The sequence below is a fragment of the Peromyscus eremicus genome, chromosome 16_21, assembly GCF_949786415.1.
Source record: "Peromyscus eremicus chromosome 16_21, PerEre_H2_v1, whole genome shotgun sequence".
Taxonomy (NCBI): Eukaryota; Metazoa; Chordata; class Mammalia; order Rodentia; family Cricetidae; genus Peromyscus; species Peromyscus eremicus.
In genome coordinates, this window is record NC_081432.1 from 55,370,423 (window position 1) to 55,390,792 (window position 20,370).

The window sequence follows — 20,370 nt, forward strand, 5'->3', positions numbered from 1 at the left end:
GGTGGTGGCGCACGCCTTTAATCCCAGCACTTGGGAGGCAGAGGCAGGTGGATGTCTGTGAGTTCGAGGCCAGCCTGGACTACCAAGTGAGTTCCAGGAAAGGCGCAAAGCTACACAGAGAAACCCTGTCTTGAAAAACAAAAAAACAAACAAAAAAGAAAAAAAAAAAAGAGCAAAGAGCTAACCCCTTCCCCCCATGTTTCCCCTACAGCAATCCGGAGAGAGGGCCCTGCATCTCGCCAGGGCAAAACAGTAGACCTGGCCTGGTGGTGTGAGTGTGGGTGACCTGGATATGACAACCTGAGAGCAGGAGAACTGGCCCTTGTTGCAGGATGCCTTGGGTGAGCTAGCTTAGGCAGTATTGGAGAGAGCTTGCACTGGTAGTGATAACGAGGGTAACCTGGTGGGCTGACCAACCCAGCTACTACTCGGGCCCAGAGCTAGGGCTATGAGTTCATTCACTCCAAGATCCACCTCATCTGTGAACTCTTGGAGCAGGTGAAGGGGATGAACCTACAGATCCAAAACTCAGGATCTCTATGACAGAGAGCAACAATAGGATATCCAAGAGGAGCCCCAGTGAGAGCCCATTATCAGTGTCATAGCAGAAGGCAGAGGCCGGGAACCAGACCAATGATTTGTGGCGATGATAACTTGCAAGTAAAGATGAATGGACTAAAGGGTAAGTTGTGTGACTCAGTGGTCCATACTACAGCAAGAAATGGGCCACAATAAATAGGAAACCATTGGTATGGTTTCACAGACTCTCTTTTGGGGATCATGGTCTCTGACAGATAATATTGCCAAGCTTCCCTCCTAATGCATGTCAGTATAGCAAATTCTGATTTTTCCAGATCATAAAAGCATCAGAAGAAAAATAAATACCTCAATTTCTTATGTTGTTACTAGGATTCCTTTAGGGATAAATGTCTGAAACTTTAAATTCAAAATAAAAATGATAAAATTAAGCCTATGCAAGGACCTAACACATTTAATGAATTGTAGAATAATTAAATATATGTGTCTATCAGCCTTCTGATAGGGTAACTTTATTACTGAAGTGATATTTTACGATTATAATATTACGTGAGTTATAAATATGTTTTTTTTTTTTTAAAGTGTAAGCAACAAACTCTCCGCAACTTCTTTCTACCACCTGAGAGGGAGGTCCATCTAGCAATACTATATTCTTTTCCTTCGTGTTTCTTCTTTATTTCTCTAGCTGGTTGGTAGTAATCAATGAAATAAACACAATAGGAGCTGTGAAATATGATGATGTGAGGTGAGTAGTTGTCTTATATAGACAAGATGATACAGTATTCTTGTGTTTTTCTAGTTTCCAAATGCCACATGTCACCTGGAATAAAATAAGAAGAACTTTAAACTCTCATGTGGAAACATTTATATAGTCCTCTAATGAGGAACTGCATCAAATACTAGTTTTATTTACTTGTTTGTTTACTACCTTGCCTAGTCAAGGCTCTGGGCTTTGAATTATACTCTTGTAAAATCTGTGATTTTACCGTATATATTTAGATATCATGTGGAGCACTGCTTACATGTTGGACCTATTAGTGATGAGTGGGGTGAACATGGTCTATTTCCTTGAAATCAGAATTATCTGCGCATTTAAGATAGTGACAGGAATGAGAAGAGTGGGAAGATTTCCATCATTGGTAGTAAGATCAAAGGTGTTTGAGGTACAGAAGCTTTTCCTGAGGATAATACACAGATGTAACCTTAGCAGACAAAGTAGATAAGTTGTAATGCTTGAGTATGTATGAAGATGCTAGCAATGTGTGGTTTACAACAAACAGTAGAGTAGCCAAATACTTGGGAAAAAGAAAAAAATAAACAAAAGAGAAGGAAGATGGGTAAGCACAGGCAGAATGTATGTTACGAAGGGTTGGAATAAGAGAGCAAATTGGCATCCCATTGGCTCTATCATCTCATGGTGAATAAGCTTTGTTCTAATGAAAAGGGAAGGTAAATGGAGACTTTTGTACAAAGAAAATATTTTTAATTTCTTTGAAATGTCTCACATTAGTGTAGAATATTAGGTTGAAGATGATAGAATGACCATGTTAAGATCATTTGAACTAGAAGCTGGTACAATAGTAACATTATAAATAGTGGTTAGACTGATATTGAGATTGCAAAGAAATCAATGGACTCAAGATATAGCCAGACAAAGAAGTTAATGCTGGGTGATGGACTGAATTCAGAGACTAGGAGTAAGCATGGACTCAAACACAAACTCAAGCACTCCAGACTCAAACAGTTTGTTCTATTATTTTTTAAAAAGCAGACACTGGAGCAGTAGGTAGGACAGAGGTGTCATTGTTCAAATTCTAGATATATGATTTGGCTGACCAATTATTATATAGAAAAAATAAGTGTGTTTAGAGAAGCCATGATAATACTCTACAGTGTAGTTAGGAAATTGATCCTTGTCTATATGTAGCTACAACTGGATTTATAGTAATGAGGTCATCTTCACCTCTAGGGATGAAAGCAAGCCTCAAGTAGGATATCAGGGGACCCCAACTTGCATTCATTCAGGTCAGATGGTCAGATAGCAGAGATGCTGGAGAAGAGGACAAGCTAATGGACCACAAGACTGTGCTTTTTTTTTCTCAGGAATAAAGAAATAAAACTTTTTGAGAAAAAAATTTAGAACAGTGGAGAGTTTGTGTAGTCTGAATGTCAATGACTTCCTCAGAAGACACAATCACAAAATCAAAGAGAGCTTGATTTGATATTTTAAAATAATGATGTCTTATTCAGAAACCAATCTAAACAAAGATGAAATCAAATTATCTCATGAGAAAAATCACGGGAAAATGTTCTCATCAACTGAGAAGAAAACACAGCTTTGGAATTGAAGTAAAGACTAGTTCTGCCACTTTCAGAGCCTGACCTGAAGCACATCTTCGGTGTTTAAATGAAAAGCTAGTCTCTCCTCACTTTTTTTTTAATTTTTATTTTGCAATACAATTCAGTTCTACATATCAGCCATAGATTCCCTTGTTCTTCCCCCTCCCGCCCCCCTCACCTTCCCCCCAGTCCGCCCCCCATTCCAATCTCCTCCAGGGCAAAGCCTTCCCCACAGACTGAGATCAACCTGGTGGACTCAGTCCAGGTAGGTCCAGTCCCCTCCTCCCAGGCCGAGCCAAGGGACCCTGCATAGGCCCCAGGTTTCAAACAGCCGACTCATGCAATGAGCACAGGACCCGGTGCCACTGCCTGGATGCCTCCCAAACAGATCAGGCCAATCAACTGTCTCACCCACTCAGAGGGCCTGATCCAGTTGGTGACCCCTCAGCCATTGGTTCATATTTCATGCAATGGATACACTGGAGGGTTGGGACTGATCTGCAAAACAAGATCATAGGATCAAAGTGGTTGCAAGTTGCCCGTTATTAGTCATCTAGAAGGAAAGGCAATGTGTGATCACTTCTGACACCTGTAAAACCACAGAGAGACATGAGCAACAAGAAATATAAGTAAAACCTGGGCCTGGGGAAGTTCCCAAATGACTTTCCAGTATTGAAGTGGCTTCTTTCAGCCACTTCCACCCAAATCAAGAGAGCTACTGCAGTCTCAAAAGCATTGTTGGGTAAGGGAGCCATTTGTGGACTTCATTTTCTGCAGGGCACGTTTATCCTTGTCTTTTTCCCTCTTCTCCAAATTCTAGGGACAGAAGGGCTTAAATTCCAGCCATTAGGAAAGAAATAATGGCCAACATGTGATTCAAACATGAGGTGGTGCCATGTCCAGTTCGTAATTCTAAGTATTATACTGGACAAAATGTCCCAATGTGAAAAATGTGTGCAAGTTAGAAGTACTAAAACATTATTTTTCTGAGTGTCCAATAAAATCATTCTCACAGAATAAAAATAATAAGGTAAAATAAAAAGCCTTTTTGATGTTTAGAGAAATACAGATATTCACATGGCAAAGGACAATATAGAAAAATGGAAAGAATGGGAATGAAATGCTATTTCAGCACAAATTTTATTTTACCGTGTACACAAATTTATAAATTGTATTTAGAGTATGTTTTCTTCACATTTTTTGGACAAAAAGAAATTTTAAAAGTAAACTACCAGAGTATACTTTTTTCCCTAAATTATGACATAAGAAACTATCATATTAATAATTCCAAGATTATTTTTATAGTTTTGTAACTTGTATCAGTTTCTTGACCAAAAGATGTGCAGAATAAAGGGAGAAAAGGAGATACACAAAATGGAACAGCTTTATCATTAATAAAAAATGAAATTAAAGCAATTATTAATTTTATTATTACTAATTTTCATGCAGATAGGTTCAGTTTTACCATGTAATCTTGAATGTTTAATATTTTAAGGTTGTTTGCAGTTTAGAATGTGGGAGACCAAAAATTTCTAAAGTTTGCAATGGGTAGAAATTGGTAATGAAGAGAATACAGATTTCTAACAGTATTTCCAATATTGTATCCGCCGCCAAAAGACTCTTTCTTCCAAAGGTCCTATTTCCACAGGTCTCTTAAACTCTATTGATGTCCAATTTATCCTTCACTTGGAGCAATTCTGCATCTAAGGAAAGAAGCACAGGCACAGCATTTGGACTGTAAACTCTGAAATATGTATTGAACATACACAGAAATGATGTGGGCTGATTTATTCTCATGCTAATTAGTTTAACTTCCAAAAATGAAGGAAAATAAATTGTTAATCATTTTTCAACAGGAATAACATGATAAAAATCATGGGGTATTAAACCCCTTACCACTGTAACTCATTCACTTCTTTTGGTCATTTAAGCACATAGTAATATTCTTTATGCCATAAGACATTTCTTTTCTTTGCATAGTTTTGTGATTTGTTTGTTTGTTTTCTGGGTTTTGAGTCAGGATTTTCCTCTGCATCACAGGCTGGTCTTACATTAGCAGTCCTCTTGCCTCAACTTCACGGTTTGTTTGTTTTTTCTCTCAACAATTAAAATACATTACTTCTTTGACTACTGTTTTGCACAAAGGACCATGTACTTGCTACAGTACTGAATGAATGAATGAAAGAATGAATGAAAGAATGAATGAATGAATTGTCAAATGAAGTGTTTTATTGATTAACTCTACTGATACATATAAACAGCCTATGACACTGGTAAGTGAAGTAAGGATGCACCAGTGATCCCCTAGTTTGATGAACACTCTGATACTGCCCACATTAAAATAAACATACTTTTAAACACCCATAGAATAAGGCAAAATTTCAGCCAACCAGTTGCTCTTAATGGGAGATCGGAGGGTAGAAAGACAGAATGATGAAGCTGGTCAGAGTACTGAAGAGTACAACCGACACTGCTGAGAACTGTTTATATTGGCACATAGGATTTAGTTGTGGTTTGGAGAAAAGAAAATCAGGACATTTAAAGGAGATGCAGCATGAATAAAGCTGCCCATGCCCAGATGGTCTGTGAGGGCAGCAGCTTTTACTTCCCTCTCAGTAACTTCCATCTTTTTTTGAGGCAAATTCTGCCATCAACCTGGAACTCACTGACTTGACTAGAGTGGCAACCCCAATTCATAAAGATTCTCTTGTTTCTGCCTCCCTGATATTGATATTGCAAATGCAAAGCACAGTACCTGCTTCATGAATTTGTTTGTTGACTTGAGTGCTGGGATTTGAATTTATGTCCATGTAGTTGCACAGCAAATATTTTACCAACTGTACTCTCTTTCCAGCCATTATATTTGTTAATGTACAATGCATTTTACTAAAACCACTGTAGGGCAAAGCACCTGCATCTTAAAGTTATATGAGATCAGTTTTGGTCCTTGGCCGCCTTTGTTACTAACCACATATGCTGGGACCAGGTAATAACTAATTTGAATCTTATTTTTGCCTCGTCCAAGGAGGAAAATCACAAAGTGAGAAACCATATAAAGGTTACAGTGACTTTTTAGCTAAATACATGTAACTTGCTTTTGGCAATGTCACTTGGTGGTGACAGAAAGGTAAAGCTTAATTTTTACCCAATATAAAGATGCCCTCTTGTCTTCAAGAAGAGCCTACGCAGTACCTGGGTGGCAACCAAGTAATCTCAGGCCAGCTAAGGGCAGCCAATAGCAAGGAGGATCTGATTAAGTTCATATTGGTCAAGGACATTAGGTAAATGCTCAGAAATATGGAAATTTTTTATGCAAATAAGCTAAATTATTTTCTCTCCTGGTTTGCCTTTTTATAACTCCTCAAGAAAGAGAATTTAGATCATTAAACAGAAAGATGATTTTAAGATTATACATTTGGAAAAAGTACTTGCTAATTTCCATATTTCACTTGAAGTATAATTAAAGATCTCTTTGTAAGAAAAAAAAGTATTTTTACTTTTAATTCACCCTCTACATAACCTTTTAATGTTATTGAGCAGGAAGCCATGAACTCCTTCAGCCTGACTCTCATTACTACATTATTTTTCCACTCATATAGAAAACTTTAATTTGCTACATTAACATGTCACAAAGAAAAGTTTGTGATGAGAGTGTTGTCACTGATATTTTTGTGAATTATTAGTGGTTTGGCATAAGCGTGAAAGTTATAAACGTTTAGGTAACTCAAGCACACTTTTTAGGATTTAGATTTTAAGAACTCATTCTATTGACATATTATTTAAATTAAATGGATTGTATTAATTCAGTGCTTAACTAATGGTATGAATGCCTAATAATAATTATAATCAGATATTTCTGTTATCTTAGTGTTCTATTTTCATTTCTGTGTCTATAACAAATACCCTGACAATAAGCAACTTAGGGAAGAAAGTATTTATTTTTCTTACAATTTTGGGTAAATTATTGAAGGGAAGTTAAGGCAGGAACTTAAGATATCAGTTTCACAGTCAAGAGCAAATAGAGAATAAGCCCATGCATCTTGCTCTCTCATTTATTTTTATGCAGAGCTGGTTTTCTTCATTTTATGTTGTTTAGGGTCCATCCCATGAAATCATGCCAGGCCCACTCACAGTGAGTCCTAAGACCTCAATTAACAATCAAGTCAGATCCCACAGACATGTTGATGTCTGACATAACCTAGGCAATCCCTCATTTAGAATCTCTTATCATGTGATTCTATATGTCATTACCAGTTAAAACTTGATTTGGAAGAAGAACTTTGTTCTAGCAGATGGACTTTCCTCCAGCAGATTCCCTCATACCCATGACATATGGGAAGTATTAGTTAGAGTTATTGGATTGTCAAATAATAATAATTAATAATAAGAAGAAGAAAAAGAAGTCACACAGTCAGAAGGTAGACATGTTGGAAGGAATTCAGGAACAGTTGGAGGAGGGAACTGGGAGTGTGAATATTATCATATTCTATAGTATGCACGCATGAAAATTCTCAAGAATAAAGAAAAATTATAATAAAAATCAAGTTTAAAACATGAAAAAACTGAAGATTATAATTCAATGTGATTGTTTTCATTAGTTTCTTGACAGTGTTACATGAAAGAATGCAGCTTCTAGCCTCTTAAAGACCTCCTTAGAGGCTCTGCCCTCTCAACCCTTGAAGGCCGAGAGGATGCCTGAAGAGCCTCAGAGGGCTGGCCTGTGTCTAACTGAGTGCCGCAAAGCCACACATTTATGTTTTTCTGAGAGTGTAGCAAACATGTGAGAGCCATATTATAAATTTTATCTTCACTATGAAGTCTTTCATACCTTGAGAACATTGAAGAGAAAGAATAAGAAAAATTTCTCATCAAACCCAGTCAGTTCTGCGTCCTCTGTATGACTTACAAAATCATTTTGAAGACAGAGGCTGTTCTCTAGCTGTACTCTGTTTACGCTTTGCCTAGTCATTGGGAAAAGCCAAAGACATCCAAATTCTGCTTGAAAACCTCCTGCCGTGGACTCAGGAGCTCACTGGGGGCTTCTGATTCACATGAAGCTACAAACAGATGAGTTCTCGTTCTGTGAAGAACAATGGCCATCCTCCTCTGTTTCCCTGTATCTTGTGCTATAGTGGCATGATTCAGTGTAGAATCTCATGACTTCTGTCAACAGTTCTGGTGTCTCTTTAGCCAACTTTGCAGCTGCCTCAAAATGAACTGTATCAGTTAGGAGTAGGATACATTACTTTCCCATAGTTTGGAGACTAGAAAGTCAAGCCAGATCCAGTGACTGGGGTGGCACTGTTTTCTGCCACCCTCTGGTTGTGTCCTTAAGTTGCACCATCCCACTATTGAGGACTCTGCTTTTATGACCTAATTACACCCCAAAGCTCTGACCTCCTCAACCACCATTATAGGAGCTAAGAATTCCACAGTGAGACTTTGGAGAGCAGACTGAAACCTTTATCCATAGCAGAGGCCTTCAGGCACCCACTAGCAATCTTTTCACTCTAGTTCTGCTCATCACGTGCTCCCAAAGAGCCATTTCAGGTTTTTTGACTTTAGTCATTTATTTTTAGGGACCAACATCTGTTTCCTTTGACTGTATAAATTATTCGCAAGTGTAATGGAGTGGCATGGTCCTTTATTGTGCTCTTATTTCTGATGATCATGAGATTGAATAGAATTCAGCAGGAGCAGTTTTTCTGGTTGCTCATTATCTGTGAGGTAAGCTGGAAGATAGTAGGGTTGGGGGTGAAAATCCTCAGAAGGTTCCTTTCTCACTTCTATGGGTGATACACCTCAGTTACCCTCCATGTGGGACATTTTACTATTTTTTTTTCAAGACAGGGTTTCTCTGTGTAGCTTTGTGCCTTTCCTGGAACTTGCTTTGTAGACCAGGCTGGCCTCAAACTCACAGAGATCTGCCTGGCTCTGCCTCCCAAGTGCTGGGATTAAAGGCGTGTGCCGCCACTGCCCGGCATCATTTTACTATTCTTTATCCTGTGACGGCCAAACTATAAATGTATATAGAGAGAAGGGCAGGGAGAGGGAGAGAGTCTGAAATTCTGAAGTTCTATTCTATCTTAGGCTCAGGTTCTGGGTTTAAAAGGTGGACACAGTTATTTCAGTTGTGTATTAATGAGGGAAACAATTGAGTACAAGGCAGAAACTACAGGGCACTGGCACAGAAAAGCATGCAGGACTAGAAATATTCCTGTGACCATATGGTAACCTTTGAAAATCAAGTTTGGTCCATCTAGTTTGATTTTACTTCCCTGTATGAGAAGAATAGTGAGTAAGTTAACACACACACACACACACACACACACACACACACACACACACACACATTCAGCTGCTGGGTTTCTTAAACTGGAACCACTTTGGCAGAGTTCTCTTCCTATTCCTATATCATGAAGTTCTGTTGTACTTATACTCTTTAAAAGAGTTCAGTGCACTCTGGAATCTGTAGGGAATGTGTGTGTGTGGGGGGGGGTGCATGGTCTGGGGTATGTACATGTGTGTACAGCACTCTTTCTGCTGTTTATCCATTTCTTCTCTCTTCTCTTGCCCTGAGCGGTGAATAGCCTGCCAAGGATGCTCGAAATGATCATTACGGGGATGAATTAGGTTCATTTTGCATTTTGTATTCAGCACAATTCAAATAGAAGCTGACAGTAAATCAACAAGAAAAGTAGGCCCAGGCCATCTCCCTTCGTGTAGCAGTGCTGACTCACCTCCTCATTACATTAGAGGAGATATTCCAGTGGGTGTTCTTGTGGTGACAGATGAGATGAGGCTAAGCTAATGGGCCTGTTTGGACACTGCTTCTTCTGCTTCAGCCTCATGCCATGGCAGAAGGAGCAGGTGCCATTTTATGCTTGTGTATATAATGAATCTTAAGTTATGAGACAGCTGAGTATGGCCTATTTTTATTATTTTGTTTCTAGATCTTCAATGATTGAAATCAATATGTAATTTATGTAATTGGATGCAAAATTACTTTTCAAAAAAGCCAGACTATAATTGTACCACCCCCTACAATTATAAGAGAAAAACAACATTCAATAAACTGAGATTTTTTTGCTATACTAATATTATATCAGAGCCATGTTTTCATATAACTTTTCATACTATCAAATGATGAATAAAAATGAAAGTTAATCATTGAATTATGTGAAAACTCTGAGGCAGTTTTCTAAATACTATGAAACAAATATTAAATGACTAGGAATGCGTATTATTTCTAGCTAAGACTAACAGGTATTAAGTAACTTTCCTATAGAGGGAGTCGTGAGGAATTAAAAGTGTATCTACCTTACCTTTATTTTCCTTCCAAGAGACAAACCACACAAACAGTTTAAAAATAAACATCTGTTTACTGACCTTGACATGCACAGGATTGAAGCAGGTGATTTGGTACTCAGAAACCTATACTTAGCCTCTTGAGTAGTTCATGACTTGTTTTGAAAAATGAGTGATAAAAGTAAAACCAAACAGCAGCTTACAAAGAAATTCTGTGAAAAATTACCCTCAAACTCTAAATGTCATCAACTATAAAGACAGTTGTATGTTATTGCGGGGCATTTGCCCACCAACCCTACACTTCCCCAGAGTTTTCTTGAGTGAGAACAGCAGGAAAGACTATATAGAAGGATTTAGATTGTGGAGATAAACAGAAAATACAGGATAGCCTGGAGTGGGCCTGGAACCTATTCCAACAGGCCCTGACTGTCTCTGCCCTAAGGTATTTATAGAAATACCAAGGGATGGAGCAAAAGATCTCCCCCCAGCACAGCCAAGTGCAGACCATCTCAAACACCTGTACTCAGGCCTGTGGTCCAATCATCCCCTCTATGCAGATCTGCTGAGTAAAGCCACTAGGAACCTGAAAATGGGCTCCTACATGTTATATGTACAGACAATGAGAAGAAATGTGGGAATATGAGTATTTAGTGGAGTCAGGGGAAAGACTCAGCCTGTGAAGTACCCTAGGACCTTAGTTCATATCCCTGTCTTAAGAGCTGGGTGAAGTGACAAGGATATGTAACCCCAGGGCAGAGGGCTTGATGCAGAGGTGGGGGAATCCCTGGAACTCATTGACCACCTAGTCAAAACAATCAGTGAGTTCTGTTTTCAGTGAGAGACTCTGCCTCAAAAAGTGAGAGCAATTAGGGACAATGCCTAGCACTGACTTCTGGCCTCCACATAAAAACAATATAAGCCTGTATGAGAGAGAGAGAGAGAGAGAGAGAGAGAGAGAGAGAGAGAGAGAGAGAGAGAGAGAGAGAGAGAATTTCCTCCTGTAGTCACAAACTGGAGGAATGTAGAACACTAAGCAAAGCCTTAGGAATTAGCATTTCCTAGGTAAAGGTGAAGATAAAAGTGATTTTTAAAAAGTGAAAGAGTAACATATGAACTCAGTAGTTACATGGGGAGGAAAGACCCTCCATGTTGTTAAAGGCCTCAGGGAACAGTATGAATATGAAGTAGGGAACCCAGGGGCCTCAAGGCTGAGAGTTCTCCTTGCACCATTCATGCATTGTTTCAGCTGAACTACATTACTTTACAAATGCCTTCCCAGTCAGGCATTCAGAGAGCTTTTATTTACTTACTTTTATTAAGAATTTTTTTATTCATTCCAACCACAGATCTCCCCTCATCCCTCTTCCTGTTTCCCACAGCCTTCTCCCCCACAGCCCCCCACTCACCCAACCCCAGTTCCCTCCTCCAAAAAGGTATGGACTCCCATGGGGAGTCAGCAAACCCCTGTACATTCAGTTGAGGCAGATCCAAGCCCCTCCCCCTGCATCAAGGCTGTATAAGGTGTCCCACTATAGGCAATGGGCTCAAAAAGCCAGTTCATGCACCAAGGATAGATCCTATTCCCACTGTCAGGGGCCCCTCAAACAGACCAGGCTACACAACTCTCGACCACACAGAGGGCCCAGCCTAGTCCCACCCAGGCTCCGCAGCTGTCTGTCCAAAGTTCGTGAGTTCCCACTAGCTTGGTTTGGGTGTATCTGTAAATTTCCCCATCATGGTCTTGATGTCCCTTGCTCATAGACTCCCTCTTCCCTCTCTTTGACTGGACTTCCAGAGCTCGGCCTGGTGCTTGGCCATGGCTCTGCATCTGCTTCCAACAGTTACTGGATAAAGGCTCTATGATGACAGGGCATTCACCAATCTGATCACCAAGGTAGGCCAGCTCAGGCACCCCCTCCACCACTGCTGGTAGTCTAAGCTGGGGTCATCTCTGTGGATTCCTGGGAACTTCCCTCATACCAGGTTTCTCCCTATCCCCATGATGTCTCCCTCTATCAAGATATCTCCTTCATTGCTCTCCTACTCTGTCCCTATTCATGAGATCTCCTGAGTAAACTGGGGGTGAGGGGGGGCAATGGAGGGTAGAGTATGGGGGATGGGAGCATGGGGGAATGGGGTGGTGGGGCTGGAACAAAAAGCTTTTCGATAAGCAACATTGTTTTTTTAACTGTTCTTGCTCTGATAGATTTCTTCCTTAGCTTTCCCAAGAAAGAACAGAAAGCCTTCTCTCTCGAACCCTTAATTCCATGTTGCAGCCAATTTGACTCATTCACAATTATACTAGATAATCTCCTTCTGGGATAGTGAAAACCAGCAATTGTCCTCAGAAATGATCCCCAAATAGTTTCTAAGGAAAGCAATGTGTCATGGTGGGATTTGTTGTCTTTGCTCCCACCTTAAAATTACTGAGGAGGGATTAATTGTTTAGTGTGTCAGCATGTATATCAGGCAAGCACAACGTGGCTCCTTTTTGACTTGTCTCTTCTTTCCTGGTGGCTCTTCTTTGCCAGCAGAAGGGCAATACTACAATTTTTTTTTGGTATAAATTTTGAGCATTTCTATGGATTGCAGCTGTGTATGACACTATCTTTTCTTTGCCGGGACAGAATATAGCAGAACAAATATGTCTTCAAAAGATAAGCATGTTCAGTTTTATTCTCATATCCAGAAGAACAAATAACACAGCAAACTAAACACTCACGCTAGAATGAAAAACTAAAAACCTAAAATACAAAAGCTAGAGGATAAGTTAATGTAGTAGCATAAAAGTGAAAGACAGAATTTTAGACTCTAGGAGAATAAATTTTAAAGTCCCATGGAGACCTATTAATGGGTATGTTTATGTTTATGAAAATGTAGCAGATGGCTGAGAACATGCAGTATCTGTTAGATTTTCAAAACATTTTGGAAATAGTAGGAGACTGCATGTCCTTTTTTTTTTTTTTCTTATTCTTTTTTTCCCCTTCGTGTCTTAAAGAAACTGTTGACTCATTACCATTATGGGCTTTGTGTGTGCCTAATTTATTTTTATATGTTTACCTCTTGCAGTGTTTTTGAAATTCCATTTAACCTATCTCATGTGGTTCCAGGGCCTTCTGGACCACTGGCGCAGTCAAACTGTCCCTGGATATCTTAGAATGTAGAACTCACTGTCTGTCCATGGCTGACTCCAGAGAGCATTCAGAGAGAAAAGGAGAGGTATCAGCCTCAGTTCTTAGTGCTCTTCAGAGAGGAGTCTGGGAAAAGTACATTGCTGGAGACCAAACTCCGAGGCTTTACACCAGATTCAAAGAGAGTTGTCCAAAACTCTTAGGCAGATTTGTCTGTGAACACAGTGATTCTAACAAATGAATGAGAGAACAAAAAGAAAAGCAGTAGTCGGGGATAACCAAAGAGCACACTCCTGATCTATTGTTGGACACACAGACACACACACACACACACACACACACACACACACACACACACACACAATTGGAAATATACCCAATAGATATGACAGTTTCGCTAGATTTTCAACATGATTGAATTAAGAAGTATCTAAGAGATTAGTAAAGCACATTTCTGGTTTATTTGTGGGGACACGTTCAGAGAAAGTCACTTAAGGGGAAGGCAAGCCCTAAATACCAAAAGTGTCATCCCTTGGGTTCACAAAATACTGAAAAAGAAAAGAAGAGAGGTTCAGACTTTCTGTCTTTTCTCTCTGATAGTCATCCTGTAACCTGCTCTTCTCTGCTGTGCCTGTACCAACGTGGTGACATTAAAAATATGAAATCAAGAGCCCTTTAATTCCTCCCTTTGAGGAGTTCTCTCATGCCTTTTGATGGAGAACTAACTAGAGCCCTCAAAAACATTCCTACTACAAAGGCATTTCCACTCACCTCACTAATCGGCAGTGCTGACTTTAGAAAGTGTAGCATCTTCCTTCTGTAAAAGCAGTAATATCAAACATCTAGTGAGATTTGAGCAGGTACCCATGAACTTTAGACCCTGTGTAGTAACTGAAATGTTCCCTCTGAATAGAGAGACCAAAGGAAATTTGGAGGTATTCAGCATGGCAAGACTCATGTATTGTTGTTGAACTACAAATGCCTTTTCAAGCCTAAGTTAAGCTTATATTTCATTTCTGTCTATTCAGTAAATAATTATCAGGCACCTGCTGTGAACCAGACTCTATTCTTCAAAACATCACAAGGAGCCCCATTTAGGAAGTTTGCATACATATGAGGAAACTTTTCCACAAATAAGCAGAAACCAGAAAGACTGAGCACATTCCCCAAGGTCTTTTGGCTGATAAGTAGCTTGAGCCACTATTTAAATCAGAATCAAAGGTAATTGACTCCACAAAGCCAAGATACAAATAAAGTTATGTTGGCAACCCAAACTAAGCACAGAAAGAACACAAAAAACACATTTGTGATTTCCGTATAGCCAAAAGACCTTGGCTCTTAAGTTATGAGACTAATTTTCTTTGGAACATTTCTTTATATGCTTATTGACAGAAAATATTCATATGCTATCACAAAAATAAAATGCTATATATTCAAAACAATATAAATCATAAAATTTTAGGTAAAAAATATCCTTATTTGGGATTCTTCTTCATTCTTTTCTTTAAATTTATTTATTTAATTAATTTTTTATTAAGAAAAAATTTTCATTCATTTTATACACCAATCAAAGATCCCACTCTTCCATCCTCCTGCCCCCCAGCCTCTCCTTCCCAACCCAACCCCCATTCCCTCTCACAAGAAGGCAAGGCCTCCCATGGTGAGGCACATCCAGTAGACGCAAGTCCAAGCCCTTCCTCGTGCCTCAAGACTGCACAAGGTGTCCCATCATAGGTAGTGGGCACCAAAAAGCCCACTCATGCACTAGAGATAGATTCTGATCCTACCACCGGGAGTCCCCCCAAGCAGATCAAGCTACACAACTGTCTCAACATGCAAAGGGTGTAGGCTCCACAGCCATTGATCCAACTTTCATGAGTTCCCTCTAGTTTGGTTTGGTTGTCCCTGCAGGTTTCCCCATCCTGATCCTGATGCACTTGCTCGTAGAATCCCTCTTCTCTTTCTTTGACTGGACTGTTTGAGCTCTGTCTAGTGATTGGCTGTGGATCTCTGCATCTGCTTCCATCAGTCAGTGGAGAAAAGCTCTGTGCTGACTCTTAGGGTATTCACAGGTCTGATCTCTGGGCAAACCAGTTCAGTTCAGGCACCCTCTCCACTATTGCTAGCAATACAGGCTGGGGTCATCCTTGGGGATTCCTGGCAACTTCCCTAGCACCAGGTTTCTCTCTATCCTCATGATATCTCTCTATCATGGTATTTCTTTCATTGCTTCTCCCATCCCTCTCTGTTCCAGCTCAGCTATCCCATTCCCTTATGTTCTCATCCCTTATCCCCTACCCTCCATTGTCCACCCCTCCTCCCCAGTTTACTCATAGAGATTTCATCTATTTCCTTTTCCCAGGGCAGTTCATGCATCCCTCTTTGGGTCTTCCCTGTTAGCTTCTCCAGAGTTGTGGGTTGTTGCCTGATTACCCTTTGCTTTATATCTAGAATCCACTTATGAGTGGCTCCATACCATGTTTGTCCTTCTGAATTTGGGTTACCTCACTCAGGATGATATTTTCTAGTTCCATTTGTTTGCCTGCAAACCTCATGATGTCATTATTTTTCTCTGCTGAGTAGTACTCTATTGTGTATATGTACCACATTTTCTTAATCCATTCTTCAGTTGAGGGGCATCTAGGTTGTTTCCAGGTTCTGGCTATTATGTATAATGCTGCTATGAACATAGTTGAGCATGTGTCCATGTGGTATGATTGACCATTCCTTGGGTATATGCCCAAGAGTGGTAAAGCTGGGTCTTGAGGTAGATTGATTCCCAATTTTCTGAGAAATTGCCATACTGATTTCCAAAGTGGCTGCACCAGTTTGCACTCCCACCAACAGTGAAGGAGTGTTCCCCTTGTTCCACATCCTCTCCAACATAAGCTTTCTGCAGTGCTTTTGATCTTATTCATTCTGACATGTGTAAGATGGTTTCTCAGAGTCATTTTGATTTGCATCTCCCTGATAATTAAGTATGATGAACAATTCCTTAAATGTCTTTCAGCCATTTGAAATTCTTCCTTTGAGAATTCTCTGTTTAGCTCTATAGCATATTTTTTAATTTGATTATTTGCTATTTTGATGTCTAGTTTCTTGAGTTTTTTATATATTTTAGAGATCAGCCCTCTGTCAGATGTGGGGTTCATGAAAAATCTTTTCCCATTCTGTAGGCTGTCGTTTTGTCTTATTTTCTGTGTCCTTTGCCTTACAGAAGCTTATCAGTTTCAGGAAGTCCCATTTTACCATAAAAACATGTGGACCTGTAGCTTGAGCTTTCCTGCCTGGCCCACAGTCAGGACAAATCTCTATCACCTGCCAGTCCCACAGCCACTCAGACCCAACCAAGTAAACACAGAGACTTATATTGGTTACAAACTGTATGGCCGTGGCAGGCTTTTTGCTAACTCTTCTTACAGCTTAAATTAATCCATTTCCATTAATCTATACCTTGCCACATGGCTTGTGGCTTACCGGCATCTTCACATGCTGTTTGTCATCATGGCGGCTGGCAGTGTCTCTCTGACTCAGCCTTCCACTTCCCAGCTTTATTCTCCTCCTTGTCCCACCTACACTTCCTGCCTAGCCAATGGCCAATCAGTGTTTTATTTATTGACTAATTAGCAACACATTTGCCATACAGAACATCCCACAGCATGGACCAATGGAATTGAATTGAAGACCCTGATGTTAACCTACACACCTATGAACACCTGATTTTTGACAAAGAAGCCAAAACTGTACAATGGAAAAAAGAAAGCATCTTCAACAAATGGTGCTGGTACAACTGGATGTCAATGTGTAGAAGACTGCAAATAGATCCCTATTTATCACCATGCACAAAACTCAAGTCCAAGTGGATCAAAGACCTCAATATAAAACCAGTTACACTGAACCTGATAGAAGAGAAAGAAGGAAGTAGTCTTGAACTCATTGACACAGGAGACCACTTCCTAAATATAACACCAGTAGCACAGACACTGAGAACAGCAATTAATAAATGGGACCCCCTCCATTCTTACAAGATCTTTCCACCTTGCATTTTATTTCACACAGAGGACCTTTCAAGACTGGATACTGAAAGGAACCACATGAAAATTTCTTAAAGAAGCTGAACAAGAGCCAGTTTATAGAGTCTCAATGCTAATATTGAAGTGTTTGTATTTTTTTCTGTAAGCTTTGACGATTATTGATGTATGCTCTAAGAAATTACATGGGTGTGTGTGTGTATGGGTGTGTGTATGTGTGTGTGTGTGTGTGTGTGTGTGTTTGTGGTGTTTCAACAACTGAACTGTAAGAGAACTAGAGGGGAAGCCTAGAGGAAGGCCACAGAATCTAAGATCAGCCCAAGAATAATAGCAATAGCAACTTGTATCACAGCAGGAATACGACAATGAAATAGGATCTTAATATGTTTGAGTAGTCATGTGACATGCTCTGGAGAGACATGAAAATTAAAACTGCCCATTCACCTTACATAGTGGGGCTATTGAAAAGACAGAGAAGAGATTTAGTCTAAGTCCAGTCCAGTTGATCAGTGAGTTTATTGGAGGTGATTTACAGGCACACGGCTGGCTCTAAGGCAGTTACATTACCAGGAAGCCCAATAGATAACTTATGAGTAGGGCACCAGCACATGGCATAGGCAGGCCAGACTGTAGGTTGAAGGTTATATGACTGGGTTGATGTTACATTCCCTCCACTTGAATTCTTGCCTGGTCACAGAAGATAGCTAGTTCAGGCTACTTATCTGATATTGCTATGAATCTTGGCTGGGGCCACCATTGTAGATTCCTAGGAGATTCTCTTGTGCCAGGTTTTTACCTGACCCCAAATTGCCCCCCCCCCCCGCCCTTCACTTTCCAGTAGTAGACTGGAAATTAGTAGACCTGCCCACAGTCTACTCATGAAATCTCTTTATTTTCTCTTCCAGGGAGATCCAGGCATCCCCTCCCCACTCCATGATCACTCTTTGTTACCTAGACTCTCTGGGTATATGGATTGTAGCATACTTATCTTTTATTTTACAGCTAATATCCACTTATGAGAAAGGACATACCATGTTTGTCTTTCTCGGCCTGGGTTACCTTACTCAGGATGATATTTTCTAGTTCCATCCATTTGCCCTAAAATTTCATGATGTCATTTTTTTTTAACAGCTAAGTAATACTCCACATTTTCTTTATTCATTCCTTGGTTGAGGGACAACTAGGTTGTTTTCAGATTCTGGCTATTTCAAATAAAGCTGCTATGAGCATAGTTGAGCACATGTCCTTATGCTATGATTGAGCACCCTTTGGGTATCTATGCCCAAGAGGTAAAAGTGGTCTACAGATTGAGGGAGTGTCTAACCAATGACTAGTCTAGCCTTAAACTCATGCCAGGAAAGTAAGCCAACACCTGACGCTGCTTGAAGCACCAGGACCCAAAGGCTGGATGACCCAGAGATAGAACCAAACATGATTGGAGGAAAAATAAATGTCAATGTAATGATGCCTAATGATATTCTGCTCTACTTATAGATTAGTGCTTACCCCAGTTGTCATCAGAGAGGCTTGCTTCATCCAGCAACTGATGGAAACAGATGTAGAGACCCAGAGAAGAAGCTCAGGGAATCCTGCAGAAGGGGAGGATAAAGTCTTGTAGGAGTCAGAGGGGTCAATGACACCATAAGAACACTCATACAGTCAACTAATAGACTCATAGGGACTGACAGAGACTGAACCAACAGCCAGGGAGCCTGCATGGGACAAATCTAGGCACTCTGCACATATACTACAGTTTTGTAGCTTAGTCTTCTGTGGGACTCCTAAAAGTGGGAGAAGGGGCTGTCTCTGATTTTTTACTGGTTTTTGTGACCCTACTCTTCACACTGTGTCACCTTGCCCAGCCTTAATACATGGGGAGGTACTTAGTCTTCTTGCAACTTAATATGCCATGTTTTGTGGATATCCATGGAGACCTGTCCTTTCCTGATCAGAAGGGAAGAAGAGGAATGGACTTTGGGGGTTGGAACAGAAAGGGCTTGGGGGAAGGGAATAGGAGGAGACAAGGGAAGGGCAACTGCAGCTGGAATCTAAAATTAATTAATTAACTAGTTAATTAATTTGTAGGAGTGCCACTGAAAAATCCCAGCTGCAGCATGAATGACTCACAAAAAGCTACACCAGTTAAGAGTTCTCTGTTAATTTACAAGGACCAACACTACAAACCTGTCCTTTCATTAAATTTTTCACTCTTCTATAACTTCAGGGATGGGAAGGGCCTTATGGGGATCTTTTGGTGGCTGGTGAAACCCTGAGGTTTCTGAGCCCCATGAACCTGTCTTCTCTCCTAAAAGAAAAAAAAATGGACCAGATCTCATGAAGGTCTCACAGGTAGACATTGCTCTCACTTAACGGAGCAATGCTCATACCCAACCCAGAGGATACATCTATGCAAAAAGAAAAGACTTAGCAGCACATTTTTGATGACATGGTTAAATCACTGGTTACATACTGAGTAACTAGAAGGAAAATTCCATGATGATTAAATACTTGTTTGAGGTAACTAAGTAGAGGCTGTGTCATAACCGAGATGGGAATACCAAAGAACAAGCAATTCAGGAGAAAAAAAAAAATGAATGAGTTGATTCAGGATAGGTGTTTTATGCACATCTGAATGCCCAATCAGCCCATGTGGTAAGCTGTTAGATACATTGGTTCATGAAGCTTCCTACAAGTACATCTAAAGTAGATGTGAGACCATAAAAGAAAACCAGTTTATTAAGCCAGGGCTTCCCAGAGCCCTGCATTCACAAGGCGTCAGCTACTGCTGCTTTCATCAGAGTCTGATGTAATGACCCTTTTGAGCACTGGGTCAGATGTGAAATTTCTCCAAAATCCTGGAAGTGAAGGGACTAGAAAATGTGGACACCTGATAATAGAACTGTAGAGAGATCGATGTACAAGCAGGGAAGGCAAGCACAAATTTGAAAAAAAAAATGATCAAATGCTGTCAGTGTTCATTAGTCTACCTTTGTCATTCCTCTTCTGATTTTCTAAGAATGCCA

The 20,370-nt window shown here is 40.1% G+C and overlaps 1 long non-coding RNA gene across 1 annotated transcript; it reads right to left on the reverse strand.

Annotated features, from left to right (window-relative positions):
• Positions 1-4,329: 4,329 nt before the first annotated feature.
• LOC131926242 (uncharacterized) lies at positions 4,330-18,939 on the reverse strand. The gene is made up of 3 exons (XR_009383455.1): positions 18,854-18,939; positions 14,088-14,133; positions 4,330-4,580 (listed from the first exon to the last, which is right to left on the reverse strand). It is a non-coding gene; the product is annotated as an uncharacterized LOC131926242 (long non-coding RNA).
• Positions 18,940-20,370: the final 1,431 nt, after the last annotated feature.